The sequence below is a fragment of the Ananas comosus genome, linkage group 10, assembly GCF_001540865.1.
Source record: "Ananas comosus cultivar F153 linkage group 10, ASM154086v1, whole genome shotgun sequence".
NCBI lineage: Eukaryota > Viridiplantae > Streptophyta > Magnoliopsida > Poales > Bromeliaceae > Ananas > Ananas comosus.
In genome coordinates, this window is record NC_033630.1 from 7,073,754 (window position 1) to 7,087,553 (window position 13,800).

The 13,800-nt window shown below is 40.0% G+C and overlaps 1 long non-coding RNA gene across 1 annotated transcript; it reads right to left on the reverse strand.

Moving 5' to 3' along the window:
• LOC109716198 lies at positions 8,480 to 12,607 on the reverse strand. Its single transcript, XR_002217868.1, has 3 exons — positions 11,923 to 12,607; positions 9,030 to 9,249; positions 8,480 to 8,676 (listed from the first exon to the last, which is right to left on the reverse strand). It is a non-coding gene; the product is annotated as an uncharacterized LOC109716198 (long non-coding RNA).

Consider the following 13,800-nt stretch of genomic DNA (forward strand, 5'->3'; position numbering starts at 1 on the left):
CTCTCGAAAACCTCCCGTAACTCACTTTTACTCATTTTAACATCTTCGGATTTTCCGAAGTGTACCATCCTCGCACTTTGGTCAATTTGACTAAAGTTCGACATTTTTATTTTCCGAATTTTCGGTATATTACACGTATTCCCTGCTGTACATTCCTGGCGGGCATTAAATGCGCCCATTGTAACACACTGGACCTTTACAAATTGCGAGGTTCGAGTATTTGGATGTGTTCTGAGTTTTTTCAGACTTTCTGGTGGGTCGTAAACAGTGTTCCGACCTATGGTTCGAACCCCGAGGATTGAGCTCTGAAGCCTAGCACCAAAACCCGAAAAAAAATGGATTTTTGGTTAGCTCTCGGGTAGCCTTCATTGGGCTGTGTACCGGTACAGGGTTGATGGCTGTACCGGTACAGGGTTGATGGTTGTACCGGTACGTGATTGTGTACCGGTACACAGGCAGCTTCCCAGCCAACCCGAGGGTCGGGTTTGGCATTTTCGTGGGATGTGTACCGGTACGTGGGCCCGTGTACCGGTACGCAGTGGCAGTTTTTGAGCAGTTTGAACTGTAGGGGGTTTTTCGCAATTGTGGTCTTCTATATAGCACCCCATGCCCCTTGGGGCTTTCCCTCAGCTGAGGAAGGAGGAGAAGGAGGTAAGAGAGCCCTCCTTACCATTTCTTTGGATTTATACCCCTTTTTGTTGGGATTTTGGTGGATTTACTCCTCTTTTTGCCTTTTGAAGCCTTTTCTACCATTGTTGAAGCTTGGAGCTTGGTTTTGGTGCATGGTTGAGGGAAGATCTTTGGACTTAGAGAATTTAGAGCTTGGATTGATGCTTCTAAGAGGTAATTTACTTGTTCTCTCCCTCTAGAATTGAGTTTTATTGTTGGATTTGAGATAAAACCCTAGAATGGAGACTTAGGGTTTGATTTGGGCATTTTTGATCTAGGGCTTTTGGAGCTAAATTAATTGGATTAGAACCCTCCTTTTGGTTGGATTGGAAGGAATTTTGCTCTCTTTTGGAGCTTGGGAAAGATTTTCTACTCCCTAGGTGAGATTTTAGCCATTTTGCCTTGATGGTTAATATTTGATCTTATCGTTGATCGTAATGCCCGTGTATCTCTTCGCTCCTTACTTTTAGGATACTTAGAGACTCGTGGACAACTCCGTTCGGCGAAACGAAGGACTACGCGACGTTTCGGTGGGTTTAACCTAGCCACACAATGAGAAAATCTCATTTGTGATGATTTGAGTATCGTTAAATGATAAAGCATGCATAATCATGTTATATATATTTATTATGAATTTTAGAATGCTTAACATGCCTATGTAATGTATAGTAAATTTTTGGATCTCTATGTGATATAGTGCATGCATATGAGATGTAGCATTCTAGTTGAGACTTGGAACCATGATTCCTATTATGAAAATGAACATTACTTTCATGCATTTAACCTTCATGCCCAATTGTGACATTAGGGACTTCGGAAGCCTAGAGAGGCTTGGGGACTTAGACTATTTGAGAATTTGGGCCAATGTCATAAAGAGGCATTGGGCTCGGGCTATAGTGAACATTGGCATTAATGTCTTAATTGGAACATAGAAAATGAATTGGGCTTGATTGGTTGTGATGCTTAAGTGTCATAAAGAGGCACTAAGCCAGTGTGTGTTGAGTTATTACATTGTGACATAGAGCTAGACCGTTGGGATACTAGTAGCTATTGCCATGTTTGAGACATGAGGGTTGGATACTTGAGCCTTTGACTACGCTTGCTTGCCATTTGTGCTCATTCGCACATACTTGTGAGGGTCGCTCCCTACAAACCGGCACTTCGGAGTTAGCCTATGCGACCTATGTTCACTCGTGCGGTATTGAGAAGCTTACGAGGTCGAGTGGGACAGACACATTTCAAGAGCAGGAATGTCGTGCTACCACAGGCACTTAGGCGGTACAAGCTGGACTACCTTGGGTAAGTCCTTAATTGGAAATTGAAATCGACATGGCGTCGAGTGGGTTTTAATCTCTACTAGATAGAGAGTAGTAATTGGATTACTTGGACTTGCTTCTAGCATAGTTTTGGACACTTGAGTATATATACATACATATAGTATGCTAGGAAATGTTGCTTTTTGCATTCATATGCACATTGTTGCCATGATAAAGCATGATCTTCATAACTTTATAAAGTAAACCGTGACAATTACTTGTCGCCATGTAGAGACATATTGTTTATGACAAGTAAAGGTGCATGATATTAACACCATGTTTAATTGCAATATAGTAGCTTAGCACTTTAGTCGTGCTTTCATAAATACAATTTATTCATTATTATTGCTCTCTTTTTAGACTTACCCTTTCTTTGGGGCCTAGTGGTGCATTGAGCTGAGGTCAGTAATTACCCACTGGGAACTATAAATTATAGTTCTCACGCTCTCTGTTTTATGTTTTCTTTCAGAGCCTTCCACGCCGGGAGAGGCTAGGGACAGTGGGAAGGGCGTTACTTCAAGCTAGCTCTTCAGCGAGAAACGAGTTGATAGGTGGTCTACCTCTCGATATTTTTACTTTGGAGAGGTTGAGAGCTGTACCAGTGTATTAGAGACCACCCTTTTGTGTACTATTTTGGACAGACATTGTATAACTATATGTTTCACTTTTATTGTTTTAGTATTTTCTTTTACCTTGTGGTAGATGATAGATCTATTTGTGCTCTGATATCTCTAGATGTTGATTATCTTCGGTTTATTTTCCACTGTTGATGTAAACGCCTTATATGTGCTGACATATGGCGGGTCTGGGCACGCTACCGGGAGGGCCTCTGCCGGTCCCGGGGCGTGACACCCATTGTGCTTTACGCAACCTCGCACTTCTCGAAACTTGAACCAAAGCGGCCCCGCTATTCGCCGGCCACGCTATTTGCTATTCGGCTATAAGAATTTAAAACTTCTGAAGCTAAAAGATAAGAAATGCGCGCCCCGCAACAGGGATAATAGTGCAACGCCCCGGAGCAACGCGAGGAAAAAACGGTACAACAACCCTGCTAACAGTGCATCCATTGGCTTGCTCTAGTGTAATCTCCACTAAAGCAGATCAGCGACGCTCGCCTTCAATCTGCTCCCTCACCAGGGCAACCCCCCACTCCCACTTTCCGAAACCGTAAAGAGTATAGGGGAGTTAGTGGAATAAGCTTCGCCGAGCGACATGGCTTTAGGGTCTGGAACTGGAGGAAGGAGGAGGTGGTTTCGCGGCGGCGAGGCAGGACGGTTAACGGCAGGTGCAGCGTTCGAGAGGTGCGACATAACTGCTAAAACGATTGAATAATAGTGTAAAATTTCTCATAAATGCTCATGTCCTTCTTTCAGCCGTATAATAAATCCATCGTTAAATGCGAATAATAGTGTAAGACCGGGTGAAAGACTGCAAGAAAGCTTCTAACAGTGCAATGCGGTCCTAATAATAGAGTAACATTCAATTTAACAATGCAATGTAGTTCCGACCAGGGTAACACAACCAGTGGAACACTGATAATAAGAGTCCCAATAATAGTTCAATTCTTTAAAGAAATTGTGCAACGAGTCGTTCAGCAGTGTAAAGTTTTCTCCCCAATTGTTGATAACATGTAATTAATAGTAAAAACAAGTCCGTAAAAACACGATTAATAGTCCAAAGCGTGATAAAAGAGGTCAACTAATCTTGTAAGAGTGCAATACGATGGTAATAAGAGTGCAATGGTATGAAAAATAGTGCAACTAAGCTTGTAAGAGTGTAATACGGTAGTAATAATAGTGCAATGATTTGAAAAAGAGTGCAACACTAGCTTAATTGAGTATTTTTAAACTTAATAGTGCAACCCAATCTAAATTGATGCAATACGCAGAATTATTAGTATAAGTCGTCATTAACAATTGATCAAAATAGTGCTACATTGTTTGCTAAATAGTATAACAACTTTGTAAGCAATCCATTAATCTGTGAAGAAGAATTATATTTTCTTTGATGCAGATTACACGATTTTATAGTACTTTGCCACATACAAGAGGATTTGCATACAATACAACGTTCTATTACATCAACTATAACAAACTCTTCATAATAATTAATTAACAAAAATATGGAATCATCTAAGCTTGTCTGCAATTCCACGCGCATAGAGCCGACGCTAATAGGTATAGGTGGCCAGAGGAGAGTGACGAAGGAGACTGCGAGGAGGATTCGGCTCGCTCGGAAGGATACGATCGAGCAACGAGGCATTAAGATTGATTCGCACTATCTGGAATGTTTTATTTACCTCGAGCCCTTTGGAGCTCCGCTTTACTATGAAATAGACAGTACAATCAGCAAAACATTAGAATCCATCAATAACAATAAAGATCTGCAAAAATTTAAGAACCTAAAAGAAAGGAAGGCCAATGGGCTCGTGGCAAATAAAGCACTCCAGATAGTGTGAATCAATCTTAACGTCTGGTTGCTCGATGATACCCTTCCGAGCGAGCCGCCTGCTCCTCGAACTCTGCTTCGGCTCTCTATCGTCGTTGCCTAAACATCCTGGATGAACTGTAGTCTCATCGCAGGCGTTGTGGCAGTTGTGGCGACGCATCTCTTCATAAAGGCGACAAGGTTAAGGCGACACTACTTTTGGTCAAGGAAGCGAATGTGACGAACGGGGTTCACCGCAAGCGCAGGTGAAGCGACGTCAGAGAAGGAGGCCCTTTGTATTCCCGTTCCAATCACTGTGGTGGCGCCGTCGACTGCGTACGCATCTCTGCAACCCGGCGCCAGCACCGCCATAGCAAATACGAGGAGCCCCCTCCTGCGACGCCACTGCACTTCCTTTTACGATGAACGCTGTCCGTTGCTTTCACTTCCGTGACCAAAGATAATGTTGCTTTAACCTCGTTGTCTTTACGAGAATGCATCCCATATATAAAAAAAACGGAAATACATTTGAAGAGCCGCTTTCACTTCTTGAGGTGTCTCTTCGCCTCACCTAATCGAGTATAACGTACAAGTTTGTGTAGGAATTCTTGCCGAGCATTAAATGCGGCTTGCGTGGAAACACAGTCTTCGGGCCACGTTATTCTATTCGCAAGACCCAGTGTTTGTTGTTCGGTTCTCTGAGATTTGGAAGAAGACGCAACCAATGATTTGATTATTGATGCAAATGGAATTGAAATAGTGCAACAATCCTAAAACAGAGCAGTGCAACTTTTTTTGCAATAATATTTTAATTTTTAACCAGAGAAAATGATGCAACGAGACCATAAATGGTGTAACAATGGTGAAAACAGTGCAAACAGTCTTCCCTAAATAGTAAAAAAAATTCCTAAGCAGTGCAACGAGCAATTCATTTGAAGAACCAATGGGTAAAGAGTGAAAATGCACTTGTAGTCATTCGATTCTGTACACGCTGCTTTCCCTTTCCGAGGAGAAAAGCCCATTGACATTGCCCTTATGATGCAATAACGCATCTCGAGAACCGAACGTAATCTTAATGATGTCGCTGACGATATTTCTTGTTGAGGTGCTATTGAAAAATGGCGCTAATACCGAAACAGAAATGTAGAACAATAATTTGAAATATCGGTACAATGGATAACGGTTTAGTGTAATACTAGTCACAATTAGTGTAATATACTCACAAGCATTGTGATAATCCGCCAAAATGGTGCAAGAGATGCGCCGTTTTGTAATAAACTGTCGGCGGTTGAAGGCTATGCTAACGTTGCATGCAGAGATGTTGGAAATAAATTATGGCGGGAATGGACCTACCTTTTTCCGCCTCTTGTAGAACTTACCAACTCATGCAAGTTAACTGAATTATATTTTTATAAAAGAGTGGTATTGAATTACTATGAGCTAAGTTTATTGTTTCCAACTCATGGATAACGTTGAAGTTCCAGTGCACTACCATTTTAATGGCTTCTTTCAGGAGGATAAAGGTCAGGTCAAGTATGTAGGAGGATCCTGCCAGCTCGCTTTCATCGGGCAAGGGAAGAGTTTTAATTCCCTGCGAGCATGGTTCTTCAAATACATGAATAGTTCACTGAAAAGCTGCAAGATTGAAATTAAACTTTGTTATAGTGGAAAAATCGGCAAACTCATCGATATTGTTGATGACGATGATGTCCGAAATATGTCGAGACTCTATAAAAGCCACACATTTTCGATGGAACTATATGTCGTGAGTAATGTAGTTGAGAAAAAGGTTCCTATATGTGATCCCGATGACATAGATGAGGTGCTTACGGACGAACGGCTGGACTGTTGATTAGCAGCCGTTCTGCGGATGCATCTACATCTACACATCAGCCGCCAAATTTTGAAATAGTTGGCTCGCAAGTTGCACTATTGGTACTCTTTTGCACCATTACCTTTTACCTGTTGCACCCGTAAGCACATTATATTTAATGGTTGCACTATTCCATATATTTTGCACTACTAACCAGTTACCATGCACTGTCAGGTAATATTTTGCACCATTATCTTTTACCTCTTGTACCTATAAGCACTTTATATTTAATGGTTGCACTATTACATATTTTTTGCATTGCTAACTTGTTATGATGCACTGGTTGGTAATCTTTTGTATCATTATCTTTTACCTCTTACACCCGTAAGCACTTTATATATAACGGTTGCACTGCTACATATATTTTGCACTACTTACTAGTTACAATTCACTGCTTGCACTTCACTGGTGCTGTAGATCCTGCCATCCTATTCTCATCGATGATGCTGATACGACAAACAGTGACGGAGGTATTATTATCACTGATCTGAAAGACTAGGCGGATTCCGACGATAGCATCCGTATCGTCACATCTTCTCCCGATGGATTTCATCGGACATACAACGCCATGGATGTTGTCCTATTGCGCCAAAGCGACGCAATGGGACTTACTGCTAAGCAATTCGATGACGACGAGATAGAAGAAGACCTCATCGTGAACAGCGCTACGATAGAGTCAGATTGAACTGTCACAGATATGGACGATGTCCACGAGGGCCAGCTCTACAAGACACAAGGCGACTTCAAAAGAGTTCTGAAAGCATACGCCATGAAAAGAGGTTTTGAGTACGCTCCCACCAAATACAACGACCTTAAGATAACCGTATGATGTCGTATCGCAGATTGCCCGTGGAGAATAAAGACGCATCACGTACCAAGACTTACACAATGGTGGGTAAAGAAATTTGATTCGAAACACACTTGTAGTAGGGCAATAGGGGGATTCGGCCACAGGAATTGCGATGCAGCATTTATCGCAGCATTTGTTAGGAAGCAGGTCATGGCAAACGAGAAATACACACCGAAGATCGTTCAGACCGAGATTCTGCAGCAGCATGGCGTCAGAATTTCCTACTGGAAAACCTACCGGGCCAGAAAAAGAATCCTTTAGGAGGTGCATGGCGATTTCGAGGGCTCATTCGCTGCACTTCGGTTGTACATGCGAGAGCTGAGGAATGGTGATGCGGATGCATGTCTTCAGCTACTTTATCAGGACGAGGGTCATTTTCACTATTTTTTCTGGGCATTCGGTGCATTGATTCGTGCATTCTGGAAGCACCGCGGGCCGCTATTTGGACTGGCTGGTACGATCTTGCACTAATAAGCGATGTTCACACCATTATATAAATATGTTGCACTATTGTATATTATAATGATGCTAAATACAATATTTTGCACGATTACGCACTAATATATACTCTTTGCAATTCTTCCAAATACTTTCCTAACTGGTAAGTTTAGAGGTGCTTTGCTAACGGCATCATGTATTGATGAAAATAACTGCATACTGCCATTAGCGTGGGCAGTTGTGGAAGGTGAAAATCGCTATTCACTACTACAGATACAAGATTTAGTGGCGACAAATGTCGCCACCAAAGCCAAAATTGTCGCCACGAAAAATATTTTGGCGGCGACAATTCGTCGCCGCATGCCGCCGCCTATAACCCCGTCGGTAAAACTATTTGGTGGCGACAAAATGTCGCCGCTAAAAGTTAGATAATTAGCGGCAACAACCTGTCGCCGCGAAAAATTAGAGAATTAGTGGCGACATGATGTCGCCTCTAAAAGTTAGAAAATTTAGATAATTAATGGCGACATTTTATCACTGCTAAATATTTGGTGGCGACAATTTGTCTCCACTAAAAGTTAGATAATTACCTACGGGGCCTAGTTATATGGTGGCGACTATTGTCGCCACTATTTTTCTGATCGAAAATTATTTTTTGAGAAAAAATAATTGGTAGTAATAGATATTATTGATTTAATATAAATTGCTAAAAATAACCTATAATTATAATAATTTCTCGTTCTTAAATTTTAACCTTTAATTTCAATTTAATCCTCTCAGAACAAAATTAAACCCAAACACTATGGCTCAAACACCTTAGAACCAATATATATTAAATCTAATTGAATATCTATAAGTATTTAATCATAAAATTAATCCACACAAATAAGTAAGACTGAATCAAACTTTAAATGTTAGAGTATCATTGCATTGTCACCTAATACACCCAACACAACAAAAAAACAAAACACAATAATAGTGTTTTTGTCATTTCTACATGCTATCAAATGTAAAGTTTTCAAAATATGTCAAGTTTACTTAAACTTGATTCATATATCGTCAAAATACTGCCAAAATTTTTCTCGCCACCACCTCTTATAAATCTGCAAATAAAAATAAAAAAAAATTAGCAAGTCCTCCAACAATTAAACCTGCAACAGAAAAGTGACAAGCTTATCATCTTTTCCACTATAAGCAACATTCAAGATTAATTCAGAAGCCTAGTTACTTGACAACAGTATTGCACAAATACAAAAAATGGAAAGTACCTCAAGCAGGGTAACCTAAAAATTCTAAATTATGAAACTTAATCCAAATAATAACTATTATTCCTGCATTTTTCTACTTAAAAAATGCATCATCAAACAACGCTGCACCTTGAATCGCCACTTATAGTTAGGACAAGTCATTGAACAGAGCTAATGGAATTGTAGTGGGTTCCATCGGACAACTTTACCTTTACCGTCTACATTTATCTTGTGCTTCCAGTTATATGGAGACTCTTTTCATAAGTAACGAATAGTTCCTATGTTGTGCCAGTTGTGATCTGGAGTAATGATTCTCTTAAGCATCTTTCCACGCCGGAAATTTTTTCGGAAAAAAAAGGTCAGTTTAGAAACAAAAAGAGGAGCTTGCAGTTCATTGTCTTTCTTGTCCCAAGAATCATCATGCACTACCTACAAAAGAGAAAAAGAATAAAAGTTAAAACAATGTAAACGTAAATCATGCAAATAGATTTTGAATAATAAAGCAAATAAGCAACTCATAAAAATCCCTAATGATTTCATACATCTCATCAGCACTCTCATATTCAAATAGTTTAGAATTTATTCGCATAAAAAAGATTAAGAATGCCTAAGAAGTATTTAAACATACAGGAACTGAATTGGAAATTCTTTTTATTAATAAAAAGGACAAACTTTTTGCAACTTGACAAAGAGTTCATTAGCGTTTAACATCAAAGTCAAAATCAAGAGGACAAATCAAAAAAGCAAAGATAGAAAAAATTACAGTGTTTAACATCAAAATTAAAAGCCCAACTAGCTCGAGCTCAGGTCTGTTGAGATCCAAATCTTAACCTGCCTTAAAAATGGAGCTTCGACACGAAAACAAACTAAGTTGGAACAAATGGCTGAAGTGAAAACTTTCTACAAGTTCAGGGACTAGATTACTTGAGTATATACAGTGAGAACTGAAGTGAAGTTCTCCACGAATTGTCATGCAAAAATTTATACGTGAGAACCGCATGATGCTAACGAAACAACAGAGGTTAGAGACGCAAGAGTCAAATCAGTATGATGAACAATCATTCTGTATTCCATCGTTCAAAACAAGAACATAACATGTTGTTTTTCATTTTGGGAAATTAACAAAGAAAGATATTTTTGCCCACATTAAAAAAGTGGTAATAAAAGTTAGACCTTCCAAAGGCTTGTCGAAGTTGTTGAAGCACATAATTGTCACCTTCAACTGCAGAAGCACTTCTCGCCGTTGTTTTTGGTGCTTCTGATTCAGCGCAAGCTCTCAATACCGCCTCATTCTGCAATAGTTTGTTGCACATTTAAGTTCATAGATTATTATAATTTGAAGACAATTTTCCAAAATTACACATCATGAAATCACTGCTGCACAACGAAAAGTGGTCAAAAAATGTAAAAGGAACGGAGAGAAAAAGTAGGAGGCAGTTCTGTTAGTAGGCAATTTTGTCGTTGGTTACAAGGTTGTCAAATTCAATTGGTGATATCCTATTCTATTCCTTAATGTCTTACACCTAACTTTTGTCGCATACCTACCCAAAGTAAATGGGCATCAACGATTGTTAATTTGTGACTTATTAAATAACGTGATGATTATATGGCTTGGTTTCTTGACCTCTTTTCTAGTACTTGCCACCAACCTGTATACTGTACTAATTAACATGTAACAAATAGTTGGTGGAGATAGTACACCAACCTGTATACTGTACTAATTAACATGTAACAAATAGTTGGTGGAGATAGTACACCAACCTGTATACTGTACTAATTAACATGTAACAAATAGTTGGTGGAATAGTAAGGCTCCAGCTGACAATAAGTGTACTGGCTTCAACTAAATCATTTCCTCTGCTTTTGCAAAATGGAAAGAGCGTCCATTTGTAGAGCTCTGGAGTTATCACTCGTGGAAGCTTAGTAGTTCCATTACAACTTATTAAATGCAGCTTTAGTAAAAGTTACACAACAAATCATTTTACTAGAAGCAAAAAAGAGTTAGAAAATTAAAATGGTATCAGTAAACCACAACCAGAATCAAGCATTGGGGATGATATTATATATGAAGAATGGACATAGCAATCAGAATGACAAAGTGCTTGTCTAATGTATTCATGACATAACCTTTAAATGGAAGAGCTCACAAGGTGACCACAAGACCAACATAGTTCTATGGTTCTAGATAAGGGGCAATTAGAAACTCTTCAATTATAAGAACAGTTTACAATTTGACAACTTAACTAAGAAAACTATCAATATGATGGACGGGCAGAGCTACTACAGAAAAAATAAGGGAATTACTATCCAGCTTCAGCACGTCCAACAACACTGCAGGAAGGGATAAAGAGGAAACTCAGTGAATTCTAGTAAAAAATACCACAGAGCAAAATGGTCTGCAAATCTATCTAATTTAGATATAAAATCTAATTAATTTCAATAAATGAATGGAGTATTAAGTAAAATTCAGAGAAGCAACAACATGGATATTAACAAAACTTTGTTCAGTAAATAGACTTGGTAATTACAAATTCACTATCGCCAAAATTTAGAACTGATTTGTAATATAATCAATAGAAGTTCCAACTATAGCAGTAAACGAGCCAAAAGCCTGGGATAAAGAGACATGATGAATGTAAGTTCCCATCCAATAAAGCAAGAACTTCATATAGTGAGCAACCAATACATCAAGCAATCTATTCTAGTTGCAAACAACCCTTAAGTATTAAACTTCCCCTCATTTGTCCAGGTCAATCTTGTCTATATCAAATACATTTCAGACCATGAAGAAAAATTATCCATCTCCCTTCTGCTTCACCATTCCCTTTATTTCCTTATTGCCAAATAACAGAACGCAAAAGTATCAGGAATTTTACAACATCAATCACAGGAAATTTAGATATCTAATTTTTCTTAATATATAAAATTTCTTTTTTCCCCCATTTACTTGGTAATCTGTAAGTCCAAAACACAATAAAATTATAGTGCAAATTATCAAAGATGTCCAGTAATTGCTCCCAATTAATATCATGTTATCATTCAAGAACTCTTGTCCTATGCATTGTGGCAAATACACAATTAATTAGTAAAGAGAGAAATTACTCAAAAAATTACGATAGGGATGGCAACGGCTGCTGCGGCGATGACTGAGAGACAATGAAGCATCCACATGAACTAGCGACCGAGAGGCAACGGGTGAAACAAGCTGCGAGCTAACAAAGGGCGTAGAGTGCAGGGTGACAAGCTGCGAGCTAACAAGCTGCGAGCATCCACCGCCGTCGGGAAGATATCAAGGATGAGCGATCTAGGGTTTGTGGCACGCACCTTTGAAGATGAGCTTCTGGCCACGGGGGAGGATGTTGGTAAGGGGTTGGATTAGGGTTTTGAGGTCAACCTCAAAGGCGGTTCCACCTGCGGGTTTGGCTAGAAGACGGGTACCTGCGGCTTCTGGCCGCAGGGGAGGACGAGGCGGCGCGCGTTTGCCCACGGCGAGGGAGGATGTTGGTGAGGGGTTGGAAGCCGCTCGTGGGGGTGCTGGAGGACGAGGCGGCGCAGCTATGGAAGCTCCCGATGAAGACCACAGTGGCGAGGCGGAGGGGACGAAGATGGGTAAACTTGCAGAGAGAGAGAAAGAGTAATAGGCAATGTAAAATTTTATTTACAGCTGTAATTTTATTAAGTTTTTTTTTATGTTAAAAGACAATAAAGTCCCTAGGCCTTATGTAATAGATGTTAAATAAGTGAGGGTAAAATTGTCATTCTGAAGGAATGGGTTGGTGAGTGGCGAAAAAAAGAGAGGGAAGTTATGGCGCTCTTCATAAGGATATATCGCGGCGACACCTTGTCGCCACCATTTTCTACGCAATGGCGGCGACAAATAAATGTCGCCACCATTTCCTAAGAATCAGCGGCGACAAATAAATGTCGCCGCCATTTCCCAAGAATCGGCGGCGACGAAAAAATGTCGCCGCCATTTCCTATGAATCGGCGGCGACAAATAAATGTCGCCACCATATTAAATACATTGGTGGCGACAGTGCTTGTCGCCACCAAAAAGTCGCCACTAAATATCCCTTTTGTTGTAGTGATTCCTGGCACTGGTTTCTAGAATAGTTCCAGGATAGTGTCGTCGGTGATCACGACGTCAGTAGAGAAAACAATATACTTACTATTATTTCCAATCGACAAAAAGGTTGGATTGAAGATGTATCCGATGTTTTTTCGGATGTACCTTATGGTTATTGCATGTACCATCTGTCTACCAATTTCTCGCACGCGCCAAAAAATACCTCTGCGTGGAGAAGATTTTGGGTGGCAGTGCGTGCTTACACCATCACGGAGTTCAACGAATACATGGAGAAGATGAAGGATTTGAACCCGGAATAGTAGAAGTATGTGGTCAAGCTTCCTCGGTATAGGTGGGCTATCCATTGTTTCCTTGAAAGGCGTTATTCAATGCTCACTTCCAACTGTGCCGAGACGATAAATAGCGTTATTCGACATTTAAAGAGTCTTCCAATTAACTACCTGGTCGAGGAAACACGAAAGAAAACAGTGTGGTATTTTTACCAGAGAAAAAATACTAGAGAGAAGATTACCAGTGTTTTAACGCTATATACAAAAAAGATATTAGAGAGCTCGAGGGAAGCGTCCTGCTTTTACACACTGAACCATTCGACCGATGTCCTTTTTCAGGTCTTGTTGTCTATTTTGCACTATTTTAACACTAGTTTGCACTACTTATGAATAGGTTACACTAATGTTGGAACGTATTGTACGATATCACATAATGTTGCACTAGTGTAAGTGTAACATACCACATCCCTCGTAAATCGTGCCGAGTTTCGTCGAAACGAGCGGAACGCGGAGTGGAACGAGTGGGTATAGGCGCTAGGTGTATTGGAGCCTATATATGGTGCAAAGGGACCCGAGAGAGTGAGATTTCAAAATCTGGCTAAGTCCCAGATTTTGTACTCTTGG